At 43.1% G+C, this 20,340-nt stretch overlaps 1 long non-coding RNA gene across 1 annotated transcript; it reads right to left on the reverse strand.

The window, feature by feature from the left end:
- Positions 1 to 1,779: 1,779 nt before the first annotated feature.
- Positions 1,780 to 20,328, reverse strand: LOC106574523 (uncharacterized). The gene is made up of 3 exons (XR_001321560.3): positions 20,250 to 20,328; positions 4,099 to 4,367; positions 1,780 to 4,024 (listed from the first exon to the last, which is right to left on the reverse strand). It is a non-coding gene; the product is annotated as an uncharacterized LOC106574523 (long non-coding RNA).
- Positions 20,329 to 20,340: the final 12 nt, after the last annotated feature.

Raw genomic sequence — 20,340 nt, forward strand, 5'->3', positions numbered from 1 at the left:
CCACCTGGCTACTGCTACCCCTACCCCGGTCAACAGCACTGCACCCCCCACAGCAACTCGCCCAAGCCTTCCCCATGTCTCCTTCTCCCAAATCCAGTCAGCTGATGTTCTGAAAGAGCTGCAAAATCTGGACCCCTACAAATCAGCTGGACCCTTTCTTTCTAAAATGATCTGCCGAAATTGTTGCAACCCCTATTACTAGCCTGTTCAACCTCTCTTTCGTATCGTCTGAGATTCCCAAAGATTGGAAAGCAGCTGCGGTCATCCCCCTCTTCAAAGGGGGGGACACTCTTGACCCAAACTGCTACAGACCTATATCTATCCTACCCTGCCTTTCTAAGGTCTTCGAAAGCCAAGTCAACAAACAGATTACCGAACATTTCGAATCCCCCCACACCTTCTCTGCTATACAATCTGGTTTCAGAGCTGGTCATGGGTGCACCTCAGCCATGCTCAAGGTCCTAAACGATATCTTAACCGCCATCGATAAGAAACAATACTGTGCAGCCGTATTCATTGACCTGGCCAAGGCTTTCGACTCTGTCAATCACCACATTCTCATCGGCAGACTCAATAGTCTTGATTTCTCAAATGATTGCCTCGCCTGGTTCACCAACTACTTCTCTGATAGAGTTCAGTGTGTCAAATCGGAGGGCCTGTTGTCTGGACCTCTGGCAGTCTCTATGGGGTGCCACAGGGTTCAATTCTTGGGCCGACTCTCTTCTCTGTATACATCAATGATGTCGCTCTTGCTGCTGGTGAGTCTCTGATCCACCTCTACGCAGACGACACCATTCTGTATACTTCTGGCCCTTCTTTGGACACTGTGTTAACTACCCTCCAGACGAGCTTCAATGCCATACAACTCTCCTTCCGTGGCCTCCAACTGCTCTTAAATACGAGTAAAACGAAATGCATGCTCTTCAACCGATTGCTGCCTGCACCTGCCCGCCCGTCTAGCATCACTAGTCTGGACGGTTCTGTCTTAGAATATGTGGACAACTACAAATACCTAGGTGTCTATTTCTTCTTTGCACTTTCTTCCACTGCAAATCTACCATTCCAGTGTTTTACTTGCAATATTGCATGTACTTCGCCACCATGGCCTTTTTTTGCCTTTACCTCCCTTATCTCACCTCATTTGCTCACATTGTATATAGACATCTTTTCTACTGTATTATTGACTGTATGTTTGTTTTACTCCATGTGTAACTCTGTGTTGTTGTATGTGTCAAACTGCTTTGCTTTATCTTGGCCAGGTCACAATTGTAAATGAGAACTTGTTCTCAACTTGCCTCCCTGGTTAAATAAGGGTGAAAAAAAATAAGTAGGCCATGTGACAGCCCAGCAACTTTTAGAAAAAACACTTTATATTGGAGATGGCTATGCATATTCATGTTATAAGGCTAGTAGCATAGTGTAACCCGCCATTGAATACCCGAGATTGACGTCATCAACCCACATCAAATACTCAAAAACAGATTACAATAATGAGATGTCTCCACCAATCCAAATAAAGGCGGGAGCTAGACAGCCCACCGTGCCGCTTTGTGGACAACGACATTGTTAAGGTAGAGAGACGTATATCTTGTCAGTATATCCATAATCTTTGGTAGGGACATCCCAAGGATCCTGGATAGCACTAAACGTGTTGATCCAGAGATAAACTATACAAAATAAATAATTCAACAAAAAAATATTTACAATGTTTTTAAACAAAATGTTAGTTTTTCCAGCTGGATTAACATTATTGACCCTTCATTAAACGACAAGGGCAATGCTCAGGATGTAATAATGTAAAGTGAACTCCTGATAATCAAAATGTTCAGGTTTTCTGCATGTTCAGCATTAGTGCAGGCACTTTGAACAGTCCCAAGTCGTTGCATTTACCAGGGAGTCAAACTAAGAAAATACGTTTGAATACATTTAAAACTGATACCAACGTACCACAACTGACCATGGTCTTAACCAGTAGAGAACAATGTCTGTTTGAGAGACTTTTTTAATAGAAAACAAATGTAGACAACTCTTGGTTCTGAAATCTAACTTTGTTTTATGAAACATTCTTCACCAACATAACTTTACAAAAGAAAAACAACAAATCAAGAGGAACCATTTCTTCAGCAAAATTTCTGATAAAAAAAATATTGAAACAGGAGTCTTTGTGTACTGCGCACTGGTGTGTGTGTGTGTGTGTGTGTGTAAGTAAGCGAGAGAGAATCCATAGGATGTCACAGAATCTGGTAGGTCAGAATGTCCGCTGCGTCCCATGTTTCAGTAGCCTCCATGTCCACTTCCCTTATTTGGGGCATTTGAGATACTTATTTTTTGTGTCTGGCGTTTGAGGAAAATCTTTGTTTGTGGCTGGTATTTGAGCCAATTCTTTGTTTGTGTCTGTATTTTGGCAGCTTTGTTTATCCTCCTCTTCTTGGGCTTGCAACTACAGTGTGATTTCTTTGCCTGTTGTGTTTCGCGCTTCTGAGATGGTTCATTGTTTGTTCTTTTTTGGGATGTTTGAGCAAGTTTCTTTATTGTCTTTCCTTTTGGAGGCTTTGGTTCTTCAGCTGGTGTTTTCCAAAGGACCAGCAAAGTCCTGAGGAGACATGGGGGAACAGTGAGACATGGGCAGACGTTTTTCCTGGTCAAGTCATGTGGTCAAGGAAAGACTCTGGGCACTACTAATCAGCAGGAACAACTCTGGGCCCTGCACATGAGGAGGAGAGCAAGACATATTTTTTAGCTTATAAGCAGATGTTCAAAGACATCTGGAGGACTAGAGGATTACTAAACACTGACGTCTGTCCTCTGTAGTAGCCTCTGTCTTTGCACGTTGTGGTTGGTCAGATGCATAACATCATACAGTACCATGTAAAAGTTTGGATACCTACTCATTCAAGGGTTTTTCTTTATTTTTTACTATTTTCTACATTGTAGAATAATAGTAAAGACATCAAAACTATGAAATAACACATGGAATAATGTAGTAACCTTGACCGCATTGCTACCAAAGCATTCTGCAGCGATACACCATCCCATCTGGTTTGTGGGACTATCACTTGTTTTTCAACAGGACAATGACCCAAAACACACCTCCAGGCTGTGTAAGGGCTATTTGACCAAGGAGGAGTGTGATGGTGCTGCATCAGATGACCTGGCCTCTACAATCACCCAACCTCAACCCAATTGAGATAGTTTGGGATGAGTTGGACCACAGAGTGAAGGAAAAGTGGCCAACAAGTGCTCAGAATATGTGGGAACTCCTTCAAGACGGTTGGAAAAGCATTCCTCATGAAGCTGGTTGAGAGAATGCCAAGAGTGTGAAAAGCTGTCATCAAGGCAAAGGCAGGCAACTTTCAATAATCTAAAATCTAAAATATATTTTGATTTGTTTAACAGTTTTTTTGGTTACAACATGATTCTATTTGTGTTATTTCATAGTTTTTTTTATATCTATTCTACAATGTAAAAAATAGTAAAAATAAAGAAAAACCCTTGAATGGGTAGGTGTCCAAATATTTGACTGGTACTGTATGTCTTAGGGACTTTTCTGCTGAATGGACACATAAGGGATTAGGGAAGGGATATCTTCCGCTACCTCTCTTATCAACTGAGGTGCATGAGGACAATGGAACCAATGCGTTTCGGCTTTTGGCTTTCATGGTTTTTACAGAATTAAAACAGAATGTGGCTTTTATACATTTCATGAGAGCTTAGGAACATTTCGGGTAATTCTGACCTCATATAGCTAATTTTTGCATTATACAGGCAAGCTTTTATGTTGTTTAAAAGACACTCATGGCTTCGGTTGGTCAGAGGAGGTCCCGGGGGTGGGGTCTGTGTCTGGCTGAGGGGGTTGTGGACTGGAGGTCTCAGGGGTTGGAGTCTGGTCTGTGTCTGGCTGAGGGGGTTGTGGACTGGAGGTCTCAGGGCCAGGGGTTGGAGTCTGGTCTGTGTTTGATGGTTCAGTGGTGGAGGAAACTTCTCGTCTCCTTCCTCTGTCTGATTCCATTCTGTTCTCCGCACCCTGGAACACACACATCATCACATCAACTACACTCATAACATTTAGTGTGTGTGTGTGTGTGTGTGTACACGTACCCTGTTGCCGATGTGCCTGTGGCAGTTGGACATGGGGGAATGGCTGTGGCTCCGATGCAAACAGTAGTCTGCTGCAGTTCTGGCAACATGGAACTAGTCACCCCAGGCTGTAGTGGGTTTTAAACGTGCTTTTAGAACAGCCCTGTCTCCAAATCTCCTATCCCAGAAAGGACTGGACAAAGTTACATGCAGACACATTAGTCTTGAGGATAATAGCCAGGAGCTGCCCTATCCTCTGGTTGATGATATCCTTGCCCTCTGATGACGTCCTGTTTTAGATAGAACATGACAGAAGGTCAAATACAAAGAAATGATGAATACCCGTTCATAACTTTGATGTGCTCCCACTGTAATTTAGTAACCCTTTACGCTCGTACCTGTATACGGGTTGAAAATGTAACGCAGTAGTTGTACAGTAACATGCTATAAATGACGTGTAAGGGGTGTCGTGAGAGAGAGACCAAGGCGCAGCGGGTACCTGAATACTCATACTTTAATATTATTATTTAAAGTGAGTAACTGGAAAAAACAAGAAACAGAACGACAGCTAACAGATTTGCAGGCTAAACAAACAGCAGTGCAAATACAACTACCCACAAAAACCCAAACCAAACACACACCTATATATAGGACTCTCAATCAGAGGCAACTAGAAACACCTGCCTCCAATTGAGAGTCCAACACCCAAACCTAAACATGGAAAAACTAAATAGACAGAATGTAGAATTACATACAAAACACAAATCCTCTGCCACGTCCTGACCAAAACTAATACAATTACTCCCTCTGCTGGTCAGGACGTGACATGACGTCAGAGCTCAGGCTCTGTGTTTCACAGCGCTGTATGGGTTTTGACTGACAGCCGTTCTGAACTTCAGCACCGCACACGACAAGAAGTTGCCACCAACCCTCCTGCTAATTGGGCAACTTTTGCACATTTCTTGTTATCGGAGTGAGGGAAATGCTGTAAATTAAGAGTCTATATTTTGAAAGATGAGATGTTCAATATTATAGAAAATACCGATTTTATGTGATAGAAGCAAACCAAACATCCAAACGTCCAAATGTGCACTTCGCATTTCCATATCACAAAACTCATGTCATATATAGTGTCAATGTTTATGATCACTATGCTTGATGTACAGTTACAAGAATGACATGGCATCATACCCTGGGTTGTTCTGAACAGAATGAGCCTGTTTGTCTATTGTGAAGAAAATTGGCTTCAGAACACGCACCTGAACGCACTCATGACTCCTTTCTATCTGCACCAACATTTATCTGAATTGCCCTGTGAAAGCCTAACACTGTAAGATCATATTTTATAACTTTATAACATGTAGGCAATAGAACAAGCTTTCTACCTGACCCAGATTTGATTTATAATGAGCGATTTTTGGGTAGACAACATCACACAATTGGGAAAAAAAAGACTCTTCCAGTCATAAAAGTGCATTGAAATTACTTGGGAACTGTGCACACTTTGGAGAGGTGTGTGGCCACTTGGTCCTCTTACTCAAATCCTTGTAATGTTTTGTCTTATGTTGCACCTACCACACATTTTCCAGAAATATTCTTATCATATTACTGAATGTCTCCAGAATATTTTCAGATTATGTTATCAACAAATGCGGCGAAAAGTACAGTGAATGACAAATGCACAAAATCAACAGTGTAATGTTTGGGTTCAGTCTTGTGTCAGGGGAACTGTTGTGTCCTCAACTTTGGTCTAATAACTTTCCCATATTCTCCAAACTGTTCCATTCCAATTGCTACCATGCTTTGCATATTTCTTCTGTATGAAACATTTACATTTAGCCCTATCCATATAGGCCAATTCCCACAAGTGTAAAAGGTTAAGACACAATAACAGACAACTTTTAATACTGAGATACAGTTGAAGTCGGAAGTTTACATACACTTACATGCTGACCAGACCGGACACGTTGCATGCGCGAGCGTTGCAAAATACATTTAGAAATCCATGTTATTCAATTATTGCACCCACACTGCTCGCGCGCGCCAACGAGCGTCTGCATTGCCAAGGGCTAAAATAGAACTCCTTTCTATTTCTGATGCGGATCGCACTGCAAGTCCTGCCTCTCCCATCTCCTCATTGGTTTATAGAAGCAGGTACCCACGTGCCATCTCCTCATTGGTTATACCCACGTGGGTGATTGAAAGACTAATTGTTGCTGGTTGTGTGGTAATACTATGAAAGTGTAGATGCCAATAACCATATAATTTCAAAAATGAAAAAGCCTGGAAGTAGGAGAGATGACCAGAAATGATTCGGTTGGCCGTTTTATGTATGGATTAATTGTCGGAGTAGAGGACCTTGTGCATTTCAGGTAAAGTAACAACTCAATGTTTATATCCCAGGACAAATTAGCTAGCAACAGCAAGCTAGCTAAATAGGACAAATTAGCTAGCAAGTGCAAGCTAACTAGCTAAATTGCCATACATGTTTAATGCATTTCGACCTGTCCCCAAATTAATGTCATTGCTTCAGAGTTTGTTTTGATATTTTAACCTGCATGTCGTGATCGCGTTTGGTGTAGGGGGACAAAATAAATGTATGCACGATAGCGCATGCGCGCAGCCGGTTTGGGTTATATGTTAGGTTGGAGTCATTTAAACTAATTTTTCAACCACTCCACAAATTTCTTGTTAACAAACTATAGTTTTGGCAAGTCAATTAGGACATCTACTTTGTGCATGACACAAGTAATTTTGCCAACAATTGTTTACAGACAGATTATTTCACTTATAATTCACTGTATCACAGTTCCAGTGGGTCAGAAGTTGACTGTGCCTTTAAACAGCTTGGAAAATTCCAGAAAATGATGTCATGGCTTTAGAAGCTTCTGATAGTCTAATTGACATAATTTGAGTCAATTGGAGGTGTACCTGTGGATGTATTTCAAGGCCTACCTTCAAACTCAGTGCCTCTTAGCTTGACATCATGGGAAAATCAAAAGAAATCAGCCAAGACCTCAGAAAACAAATTGTAGACCTCCACAAGTCTGGTTCATCCTTGGGAGCAATTTCCAAATACCTGAAGGTACCACGTTCATCTGTACAAACAATAGTATGCAAGTATAAACACCATGGGACCACGCAGCCGTCTTACCGCTCAGGAAGGAGACGCGTTCTGTCTCCTTGAGATGAACGTACTTTGGTGCAAGAAGTGCAAATCAATCCCAGAACAACAGCAAAGGACCTTGTGAAGATGCTGGAGGAAACTGGTACAAAAGTATCTATATCCACAGTAAAACGAGTCCTATATCGACATAACCTGAAAGGCCGCTCAGCAAGGAAGAAGCCACTGCTCCAAAACCGCCATAAAAAAGCCAGACATTGGTTTGCAACTGCACATGGGGACAAAAATTGTACTTTTGGAGAAATGTCCTCTGGTCTGATGAAACAAAAATAGAACTGCTTGGCCATAATGACCATTGTTATGTTTGGAGGAAAAAGAGGGAGGCTTGCAAGCCGAAGAACACCATCCCAACCGTGAAGCACGGGGGTGGCAGCTTCATGTTGTGGGGGTGCTTTGCTGCAGGAGGGACTGGTGCACTTCACAAAATAGATGGCATCATGAGGAAAGAAAATTATGTGGATATATTGAAGCAACATCTCAAGACATCAGTCAGGAAGTTAAAGCTTGGTCGCAAATGGGTCTTCCAAATGGACAATGACCCCAAGCATACTTCCAAAGTTGTGGCAAAATGGCTTAAGGACAACAAAGTCAAGGTATTGGAATGTCCATCACAAAGCCCTGACCTCAATCCCATAGAAAATGTGTGGGCAGAACTGAAAAAGTGTGTCTGAGCAAGGAGGCCTACAAGCCTGACTCAGTTACACCAGCTCTGTCAGGGGGAATGGGCCAAAATTCACCCAACTTATTCTGGGAAGCTTGTGGAAGGCTACCTGAAACGTTTGACCCAAGTTAAACAATTTAAAGGCAATGCTACCAAATACTAATTGAGTGTATGTAAACTTCTGACCCACTGGGAATGTGATGAAAGAAATAAAAGCTGAAATAAATCTCTCTACTATTATTCTGACATTTCACATTCTTAAAATAAAGTGACAATCCTAACTTACCTAAGACAGGGCATTTTTACTAGGATTAAAACTAAGTTTAAATGTATTTGGCTAAGGTGTATGTAAACTTCTAACTTCAACTGTATTTGTTGGGTTCAAAGGCCAGTAGTTGGAACATGACAACTGACTTCAAACATATTCCTGAACTAGGCTCAAGGGATTTTCCTGGTCATGTCACGTCAATCTCCTGGGTCCAGTTTTTAAAATATTTTCTAATCAGATTTCAGCAATCAGATTTGAATAAATGTTCAATTACATTCTGATTCTCTGGATAGTGATTCGCTTTGGTAATCCAATCTTACCTTTAATCATACTTCAAAGTTGTTTTAGCGTTTTTCAAAACTCGAAAGGTAGTTGTTTGTATAGTTTTGATGTCGAAAATCTGGATAATCGTGATCCCACTGGAAGGGTGGATTTAGAAAGATGAAAGGCAGTATAGGTATATGGTCAGTTGTTACATTGAGAAATGTCAAATAAATCCATGTACTCACTTAAAGGTGATATGCAGGCTCTATTTTATTTTACTTCGGGATTTTGGCAATGAGGCCCCTTATCTACTTCCCCAAAGTCAGATGAACTCATGGATACCATTTTTTTGTCTCTGTCCAGTATGAAGGAAGTTAGAGGTAGTTTCGTGAGCCAATGCTAACTAGTGTTAGCACAATGACTGAAAGTCTATGTTACTATTATCATTTACATTTTACATTTAAGTAATTTAGCAGACGCTCTTATCCAGAGCGACTTACAAATTGGATACTAGCAGTTACCATAGACTTCCAGTCATTGTGCTAGCTAGAAACTTATTTCAAACTGCACGCAGAGACATAAAATGGTATCCACGAGTTAATCTGACTCTGGGAAAGTAGATAAAGGGTTTCTGCCAAAAACCCGAAGTATCCCTTAAGGCACGGACAAACCATTAGGATTGTCTGGTTGCTGGCTGTTTGTAAATTTGTAAAGCCAGTGCAAACCAATTCTGATCTACACTGAACAAAAATATAAACACAACATATAAAGCATTGGTCCCATGTTTCATGAGCTGAAATAAAATATCCCAGAAATGTTCCATATGCACAAAAAGCTTATTTCTCTAAAATGTTGGGCACAAATGTGTTTACATCCCTGCATTTCTCCTTTGCCAAGATAATCCACCAGGTGTGGCACGTCAAGACGTTGATTAAACAGCATGATCATTACACAGGTGCACCTTGTGCTGGGGACAATAAAAGGCCATTCTAAAATGTGCACACAAGACAATCCCACAGATTGAGGGATTGTGCAATTGGCATGCTGACTGCAGGAATGTACACCAGAGCTGTTGCCAGAGAATTTAATGTTAATTTCTCTACCAACATTGTTCAACCGGCCGCACAACCGCAGACTACGTGTAACCAGGTTAGCCCAAAACCTACACATCCGGCTTCTTCACCTGCAGAATCGTCTGATACCAGCCACCTGGACAGCTGATGAAACTGGGTTTGTATAACCAAAGAATTTCTGCACAAACTGTCAGAAACCGTCTCAGGGAAGTTCATCTGATGCTCGTCGTCCTCACCAGGGTCTTTACCTGACTGCCGTTCGTCATCGTAACCGACTTCAGTGGACAAATGTACATATTACCTCAACTAACCGGTGCCCCCGCACATTGACCCTGTACCGGTAGCCCCCTGTATATAGTATCACTTTTGTTATTTCACTGCTGCTCTTTAATTACTTGTTACTTTTATTTGTTATTCTTATCTGTATTTTGTTTTAACTGCATTGTTGGTTAGGGGCTAAGCATGTGACTAATAAAATTTGATTTGATTTGAAATGCCCACCTTCAATGGCCACTGGCACACTGGAGAAGTGTGCTCTTCACGGATTAATCACAGTTTCAATTGTACCGGGCAGATGGCAGACAGCGTGTATGGTGGCGTATGGGCGTGCGATTTGCTGATGTCAACGTTATGAACAGAGTGCCCCATGGTGGCGGTGGGGTTATGGTATGGGCATAAGCTATGGACAACGAACACAATTGTATTTTATCGATGGTAATTTGAATGCAAAGAGAGATACCATGAAGAGATCCTGAGGCCCATTGTCGTGGGATTCATCCACCGCCATCACCCCATGTTTCAGCATGATAATGCACGGTCCCATGTCACAAGGACCTGTACACAATTCCTGGAAGATGAAAATGTCACAGTTCTTCCATGGCCTGCATACTCACCAGACATTGTTTCAGTATGATATGTTGGATAAAGGAATAAAGACAGACACCATTGTCAAGTTCAATAACCTTGTTGAAGCATTGTACAAATCCCTACATGTGGAGTCCGGGGAACAGTCCGGCTAGTCGATTATCTATCAACTAGACTCCGTAACATCATCCTTTTCAATAGAAAGTGCAAACATAACGACATAACATTAAGTTCTTAACAGTCAAGTCATAACAATTGAAAAAGCATGACATTTAATTTTTTACCTCAGTTGTCATCTTCCTATTTTTTAATTTAATTTCAAGTTAACAGTCTTTTGCTTACAGAGTAAGCCTGTCCGGTGGCTTGCACAGCCGACCCACCCGTGAGTAAGTATTGGCTCTGACAGGGGTGGGATTAGGGCCATGAGCTGAAGAGCTTGGTGGGGTAGAAGCCTCACCTTCAGTTGGCTCATGTCTCAATTCTGCGCCCCCTTACCGTTAGGCCTGGACTGTGATCCAGCTCATCTAGGTGAGTGTATGGTGTGTTCTGGTTTGTCTGCTCTGCCACGTGCAGATCCACCCGATTGCGATAGAGGGAGCCACCAACATCCACCAAGTAAGAACGTGGTGCAACTCTGTAGGCACGTGCCCAGCCTCCAAAGTTCTGTGTGGTCTCCCGGCAGCGGTTTCATCCTTATCGTTTCACCCACCTCCAGCTCTGGTAGGTCTCAAGCAGTCCGGTCGTAGAAGCACTTAACGAGCTGCTTTCTGTGACGCAGTTTGTCCGTGACCCCAACCATGATGCAGGGCTCAAGTAGCTTGTTAGCTACGGGGATGGTAGTCTTCAGACGTCTGGACAGAAGGCGTTGTGCTGGGCTGCTGTCCATGTATTCGGTGGGTGTGTTCCACCACTGTAAGATCGCTTTCCGTGGGTCGTTGCTGTCACGTAAGGCCCTGCTTAACAGTATTTTTGCAATCTAGACAGCTGACTCTGCCTTGCCATTTGCTTTTGGGTGTCTTGGAGAGGAGGTCACGTGATCAAACTCCCATTCTGAGGCGAAACGCTTGAACTGTGCAGTGAATTGGGGGCCATTGTCCGTGATGACCTTGTCAGGCTGACCTTGCCTTGCAAACTACGCCTTGGAGTGCTTTATAACCGTGTCTGCAGACAAGTCAGGGAGCAATTCAATTTCCCAAAAGTCAGAGTAGTGATCAACAATTAGAAGATAGTCCTTTTATTTGTGGCTGAATAAGTCCATGCTGATGATTTGCCAGGCCCTTGTGGGCAGTTTGTGTGACATCATGGTTTATTTTTGCTGTTCATGAGCGTACTAGTTGCATGTGGTACAGCTGCTGACAAAGTCTTTAATTTCTGCTTGCATGTTTGGCCAGTATAATGTTTCACGAGCCTGGCGGTAGCATGCGTCACCTCCAACGTGACTGGAGTGTAAGCATCTCTGGATGTAGTGATTTGGGAATAATGACCTTCTGACCTCTGAACAAGACACAATTCTGCACACTGATCTCATCTCTAAAGGTCCAGTATTCTCTCACTGTGAAAGGTGTCTCCTCTTTCAGGTACGGCCAACCTGCGAGAGCCATGGACTTTAGTGACTGTAAGTGTTCGTCCTTGTCAGTGTGTTGCCTGATCTGGGCTAGGCATTGATCTGTGACGTTTAAGTAGTCTGCCTGATTGATCTGTTGAACATCTTGTTGTTCCTGCTGTAGCGAACAGATGGCATGCCGCTGATAGGCAGTGCCTCTGCCTGTACATTGTGCTGTTGCCCTGCTCAGTGTGTCGCTGATTTATATCTCTGGTCCTGGCTTGTAGATGACCTTCAGGCAGTAGATTTGCAGAGTCAGGAGCATGCTTTGAAGCCACAAGGGTGCGTTGAGGAGAGGTTTACTGAATATGGCAATGGGTGGTTTGTGGTCAGTTTCAGCGGTGACCAGCTCTCGACCATATAAGTAGTGATGTAAGCGCTGGCAGGAGAAGACGATGCTGAGGCACTCTTTCTCAATTTGTGCATAGTTTTGTTCGGTGGGGGTGAGCGCTCTCGAAGCAAACGCAATGGGCTGCATAAGGCAGCATCCAAGTCCCCTTTGGCTGGAGTCGTTCTGGATTGTGACAGGCTTCGTGACGTCGTAGTAGCACAACACTGGCATGGACGAAGCCAGAGATTTCATCTCCACTGCGGCCTCGTGTTTGGGTAGCCAGTGCCATGGAGTGTCTTTGTCCAGCAACCGGTGCAGAGGCTCACAGACTGCTGATAGGTGTGGCATGAACTTTGCAAAATAGTTTGCAAAGACGATGAGACGCTGTACTCCTTTTGCATCAGACGGGTTTGGCATGTCGAGGATCGTTGTGACCGTGTCTGGTTCCGACTTCAGACCTTTGGCTGAGAGAATGTGGCCATGGAAGTGGACGTCTTTCACCTTGAACTGCAGCTTCTTCAGGCCAAGACGAAGCTTAACTGATCGGCAGCGCTCCATCAGTGCCATGAGCGTTCTGCTTCTTCGTCTGTGTCACCACAGCCTACAATCAGGACATCATTGGCGAAGGGTTCAATGCCCTTGAGCCCAGCCAGTAACTCGGGCTGCTTGCGTTGGTATACCTCAGGCGCCACTGAGACACCAAACGGGAGCTTGAGCCAGCGTTTCCGACCCCATGGGGTCCAGAAGGTAGTCATGAAGCTGCTTTCTTCGTCCAGCTTGCATTGAAGGAATGCATCTCGGGCATCCACCAAGGTGAAAATCCTGGCCTTGGGAAGCTTGTAGAGGACATCCTCTAGTGTTGGCATTATGTAGTGGGATCGTTTCAGTACTTGGTTCAGATGATTTGGGTCGATGCAGACCCTCAGCTACTCTGTTTTTTTTCACTATGACCATATTGCTGATCCAGTCAGTTGGTTCAGTCACAGATGTCATGTGGCCATCGGCCTCATACTTGCCCAGCTGGGCCTTCACAGCCACTTCATTGCAATGGGCACATTGCAAGGAGCACACTGGACTGGAGTGACGCTCTCATCCAATTCAAAGTGTACCTCCCCAGGCACTGATTCAATGGGCCTGTTGAATACATCGTCATATCTGCTGAGTAGTTGTTCTTTGGACAGGGGTCCATGCTGGACATGCTCCACAATGTGCAGGTCATTTGGTAAGATGAACTGCATCAGTCCCAGGCATGCGCATGTAGAGCCTGAGAGGAGAGGATGTTGACTAGTTTTCACAATCTCAAACTCCAGCTTGTGTTTGCGTCCCTGAATAACACATTCGGTCTCAGGACAACAACCTATCCCTCAATGTGAACAAGACAAAGGAGCTGATCTTGGACTATAGGAAAAGGAAGGCAGAATAGGCCCCCATTAACATCGACGTGGCTGAAGTGGAGCGTGTCGAGAGTTTCAAGTTCCTTGGATTCCACATCACCAACGAACTATCATGGTCCAAACACACAAAGACAGTTGTGAAGAGGGCATGACAACACCTTTTCCCCCACAGGAGACTGAAAAGATCCTCAAAAAGTTCTATAGCTGCAACATCGAGACGCATCCTGAGCGGTTGTATCACCACCTGGTATGGCAACTGCTCGACATCTGACCGTAAGGCACTACAGAGGGTGGCCACTATTTACATTGACCCCCCTTTGTTTTTACACTGCTGCTACTCGCTGCTAGTCACTTTACAAATTACCTCGACTAACCATATTGACTCGGTACCGGTACCCCCTGTATATAGCCTCGTTAGTGTTATGTCATTTTATTGTGTTACTTTTAGAAAAAAAATTCTCGCTTTAGTTTATTTAGTAAATATTGTCTTAGCTCTATTTCTTGAACTGCATTGTTGGTTAAGGGCTTGTAAGTAAGCGTTTCACTGTTAGGTCTACACCTGTTGTATTCGGCACATGTGACAAACAAATTGATTTGAGTTGAACAGGGCTTGAACCTCTAGACCAGGGGTATTCAAATCTTACCCTATGATGTCCGGATTAGAGGGAAGCAGTGGAACTGGCTTTGAGGTCCAGATTCGAATTTGAGGACCCTACACTTTGTGACTGTCAGTGTCAACCCAACACCCCTAGCTACTCCATGGGGTCACAACTTCTTAATATGAAATATAATATTTGTTCAAAAACACACAGGGCATGGTTTGACAGAATAAATACTATTTTCATGCTCCACTCTGAAATGGTAGCCTAGGTAGTGGTGGGGAATCGACTCCAAAATAATAGATTCCTCGACTCCTTGCCCGTAGACTCCTGGTGTGAGGCTTTGACTCCAGCTGGAATCGACTCCTCAACTCCTAAAAATCATTATTTTTCCAATGGAGGAAGCTAGTTGTCGCAGTCTACTTTTTGAACAGAAACTATCGCATCTTTCACAACAAATAACGAGTGAGCTAGCGAGGGAGAGAGAGAGAGAGAAATGGGAAGGGCCCAGCCAGGCACTAGACATGTTGGCCACCAGGCAGAGAGTCAGAACCGTGCATCGGTAATCAAAACATGTAGGCAATGTCTTGTGTAAATTCACTAAAGTAGGGGCTATCAATGAGTAGGCTGAGCTATTCTACATGCAACAGACCGAGACCAAACACACACTAGCGTTTTTCATAGTGAAGAGAAAGAGCTGGCGAGCCACTGGCGGACAGAGAGGATCGGGGCAGACAGACAGACAGTCAGAACCGTGCGCATAGGCTAAATCTTGGTTATCTGTACCTCACAATGCCTCGTTAATTTACCAAACGTATATATTATATATATATATCAATGAGTATGGTTAAGCTATTCTCCATAGTGCCAGTGAATTGAAGTTGAACATCACCAAATGTTTCAATTTAATTAGGCCTAAATGTGGAGAATGCCCAGCAAAACCAACAGTGAAGCCACCGTCAGTAGGCCGAGTAACTGTTGGCACTCTAACACCGACATGGCTCATCCAACCTGGAAATGGTTGAGGTATGATAGGATTTTGTTACTCTCACCAGAGGGAGACGTGCCCTCATGAGAGTCGAGTCTATGGACATCCCGAGGTAGATCACCTTCCGTGAGGGGGTCAGGTGAATCTTCTCCTTGTTTAGGGTAATTCCCAGAACTCAAATGTGCTTCAAGAGGGTCCTTGTGTCCGTTGGATGGGGCAGACTATCCAATCGTCCAGGCAGTTACTCCTCCAGTAGAATGTGCCACCACAGCAAAAGGCAAAGGCCAGCTGAAATGCTGCAGGAACAGTGTCCACCATCCAATGTGAGAGTCCAGTCATATAGACCCCAACACAGAACTTTCACCATAGTAAACAAAAACTGATAAAGCTTTCTTATTGCCTGCGACTGTGAAAAGAGTCCATTGTCCTAGCCGGGCACAACACACTGGGGAAAGCCCCTAGTTCATCCGCAACAGCGAGAGGGGCGTATGTGGACAACTATAATGGCCGGTTAACGTGTCTGTCAGACAGAACCCTTGGCCAGAATGAGGGGTTAGGATGTAGGTTGATGCTCCTTCATCTGAACTCATTCAGAAACAATCAGTCAACCAGGGCGTCAACACTAGACCCTGAGACATTTGAGGCGCCAGAACAATAGCGGTGGCCAGCATCGGAATTGGGGTTCGTAGCTTTCCATCACTGTATTCAGTGCCCATGGGGACTCCACTTGCCTCTCTCAGTTTGGCCTTTGGGCCTGTGAGAAGCTGCAAATGCCAGCGGCAAGCACCTCAGGATGACTGCAGAGTGCCACCCTTCTTAGATGCAGTCCGCTGCCTGTGGGCAGGGACACCTCGCATTTCACAAGGCAAAAAGCCATACTGGAAATGGTAGTTTCTCTCTGTGGGAAGAAGAGATGGGTAGAGTTTACCCCTGCAGTGTAACAATAGAATATGGCAACCCCAGCTACACACTGCGTAAGACCAGCAGTGTAATGTAGCTGTTATGGGAGTTTCTAAGGGAAACTAGGATAGGAACTATAGGAAACCCAGCTATATACTTAACCCTCAGTGTAATATAGGAAACCCAGCTATATACTGAAACCATCAGTGTAATATAGGAAACCCAGCTATATACTGAAACCCTCAGTGTAATATAGGAAAACCATCTATATACTGAAACCATCAGTGTAATATAGGAAACCCAGTTATATACTGAAACCATCAGTGTAATATAGGAAAACCATCTATATACTGAAACCATCAGTGTAATATAGGAAACCCAGTTATATACTGAAACCCTCAGTGTAATATAGGAAACCTAGCTATATACTGAAACCCTCAGTGTAATATAGGAAACGCAGCTATATACTGAAACCCAGTTATATACTGAAACCCTCAGTGTAATATATGAAACCCATATATATACTGAAACCCTCAGTGTAATTGAGTTGAGTTTCCAAGTGAAACTAGCTAGGATAGTTACTGTATGTACTGTAAAGTAGAGTAACAGAAACTATCATTCACCAAACCAGCTATGCACTGTGTGAAAAAAGCAGTGTAATATAGCTGTAATGTGAGTTTCAAGGGGAGACTAGGATAGTTACTGTCTTAACTGTAAGTACAACAGAAAACGAGTAACCTCAGCTACACACTGTGCAAGACCGCAGTGTAATAGCTGAAAAATGAGTTTCCAAGGGAAACTAGGATAGTCACTGGAAACTAGCATAGTTACTGTATGTAGCCTACTGTAAGTAGTGCAACATAAAAACTATAGTAAACCCAGCTACACAGTAGTGTAATAGAGCTGTCAGTGTCAAATTAAGGGATAGTTACTGTATGTACTGTAAAGTAGTGCAACAGAACTATAGTAAACACAGCTACAAACTGAACCCCTCAGTGTAATAGAGCTGAGATGTGTTTCCATGGGAAACTACATTGGACAAAAATATAAACACAAGTAAAGTGTTGGTCCCATGTTTTATGAGCTGATATAAAAGATCCCAGAAGAAATGTTCACTAACAGGGACACAACATTTGGGAGAAATTAGCTTTTTGTGCATATGGAAAATTCCTGGTATATTTTATTTCAGCACATGAAACATGGGACCAACACTGTACATGTCGCGTTTATATTTTTGTTCAGTATTATTAAGCCAAGTGTTAACTGCCTGACGGTGAAGGGCATTCTACCTCACACACGTATATAACTTATTTATTGCTTTATACGTGTGGGTCGAATCTAACTCACGTCATGTTTATAGCTTATCTCGTTATATGCGTGGGAGTTCAAATTGGCAGGATTTAAGGGAATATGCTTTGTCATGCAATGGTCCCCTCTCGTTAAACTAGCTACTTTGCATAGCTCGTTCCCCGTTGAACACACAAGAGTTTAGGCAAGATGGCTGCGCCCTGTGAGAGATGAAACCACAGAACAATGAGATTTCAATTGAATTGTATAAATGTGAAGCATCCGCTTGATATGGTTGTGAGAGGAAGTCCATTGGCGTGCAGTGGGAGAATATGGATTTTGGCCAACATTCTGCAAAATTTCTCATCGATGAAACATTTGATCTCAATACAGTTTTCTGTCCCCAAAAGTAGACAATGTTATGAACAGAGTGGACTAAGATTTGTACACTTTACCCTTTGCAAAAGTTTCTAAAAATCGCGTTGTTCAGGAGTGTAAAGGCGAAATTAGTTATTACACACGCACACTTCATAGTCGTTCCCTAAGGGAATATATGCAAATTAGGGTAGAACGTGCCAATAGGATTTCGCTAGCTCGTGCTTGGATCTGCCCACCGTGGCTCATATGTTGCCATTTGAAACGACAGGCTGTGGTCCATCTTGGTTTAGTTATAAAAATCTTTGACGAAAGGTGGTGCGCCTCGCAACACCTAGCTCACTCTCAGGGAGAACTGCAAGCCCACAGTAGTGAAACATACAGTCTCCCGATCTGGCGTGGTAGACGCGGTCCCCGAACCCGAAGGCTAAAACCGTGAGGGTTCCGGTGTACAGATAAGTAACAAACAATTAAGACAAACCCTCAACGCCGCAATACTGGTAGACCAGAGTATCGCCCAGGTTGGTACATTGTCACAAGTAATAAAAACAAGAACCCCAAACGAGATGGCACAAACCAAACCGAATGGGGTGACAACAGAGCACCCTGATGGAGAGGTTAGTTTGCTGCTTCAAACTTGCGTGTATACACTCAGAGGTTTTAGAAAGCGAATCCGCTCTGGATTGAGCCGATAAAGGGAAGAGGTGGAAGTAGTGCGGCGGCAGCTACGGAATGTATCCTGCCGCGTGGAAAGATAACATTATTGGAGCGATCCTGTATAGTGCTACATAACACACTATGGGGACACCTATAGGCATACATCTGGCAACCGAGCACGAGTTATCAGTGTAGCCTATTATCGTCTAGACGTGGCGTTGAATTATATCCACGACCACGATAAAAACATCCAGGCTTCGATCATAAACCAATTTAACTAAAAATATATAAATAAATTAGAATTACATGGAGCAGTTTGGAGAAACTAATCATGTGTGAATTGACCACTGGAACAAAGCACATGTTTGGATAATGATGACAAAACCAACGGTTCTAGTAATACCCATCCAAATAGGACTATAACATGGCAAATAATAGGCGTGAGGCTCTCGAGTGGCGCAGCGGTCTAATCCACTGCATCTCAGTGCTACAGACACCCTGGTTCGGATCCAGGCTGTATCACAACCGACCGTGATTGGGAGTCCCATAGAGCTGCGCAACGTTGTCAGGGTTTGGCCGTCATTGTAAATAATAACTTGCATAGTTAAAATAAACACGTTTAAAACATCTGTAGAGTGCGCCGCATCATCACATGGGATCCGTCAAATCTGAACACAGCACACATCACCTATTTTCAAACAAAATAAGCCTTTTATAGGTTTAGTTGATCAGCATCATACTCATGTCAGTCCTCTAGAACGCAAACGTTGTCTTTCTAGTAGGACTCTAATAATGGAGCGGTATGTACGTATCTAACGGTAGGCTGTCATTGTAAATAATAATTTGTTCTTAACTGACTTGCCGAGTTAAATAAAGGTTAAATAAAATAAATACAATCTGTTTCAGTGTTTTGAGAGTCGAGCAAAAGTCGGAGTCGAGAGACCGATAGTGCATGGGTGCTAGATCTGAACTATCGTCTACCTAGACTATCGAAATGCGAACTGAGCGATTTTCAGCCCAGTTTTCACCAACTCGGGTAAAAAATATGACTACACTACTACTAGCTAGCAATTTTTTTTTTTTTTTTACTTTAGTCAAATATTATGATAACTAAACCCCTTCCATCTGTTGTTGAGTCACAGACAGAACAATGAGACAGATATTTCACCGGATGTATAAAAGTGAAGCCCAAATGCCAGCAGTGGCAGCAGATGGAGCAAAACGGATTTTGACCGACATTCTGCCAATTATGTAATTGATCTCAATACAGTTTTCTGTTTCCAAAACTATAATCTCTAACAGAGTGGAGTTTTTGTAGACTTTGCCCTTTGCCTACTTAAAAACAAATGGCGTTGTTTAGAACAAAGGCAAATTGAGTTATTGCACACGCGCACTTCAGAGTAGGCGTTCTCTAACGGAAATATGCAAATATATGCGACAACATTTAGCATACTAGCTCGTTCTTGGCTCTGCCCCCTTCTTGCTTGTTCTGCCCACTATGATTAATTTGCTACCATTGGAAACGACAGGCTCTGGTCTATCTTGGGTTAGTCATAAAAAATGTTGTTTAGTCGTATACATGGCTAGGATTCTTACTATTGAGATGAAGTGACAGATGTTTCAGTTTTCTAAATTCACCGTCTTTGCCTCTTATTTAAATTTCCTATCAAGAACATAATGCAACCAACAGCTAAAGACACCAGAACATAATTATTACAACAAACCTGCAGTTTCTTCCTCGTAAAAACCATTGTTGAAAACAAACCGTTCTTCTTCGTGGATGTCAATTGATGTAATCCTGCCACGCATATGGCT

This window comes from Salmo salar, chromosome 16 (genome assembly GCF_965601325.2).
Source record: "Salmo salar chromosome 16, fSalSal1, whole genome shotgun sequence".
Lineage (NCBI taxonomy): Eukaryota > Metazoa > Chordata > Actinopteri > Salmoniformes > Salmonidae > Salmo > Salmo salar.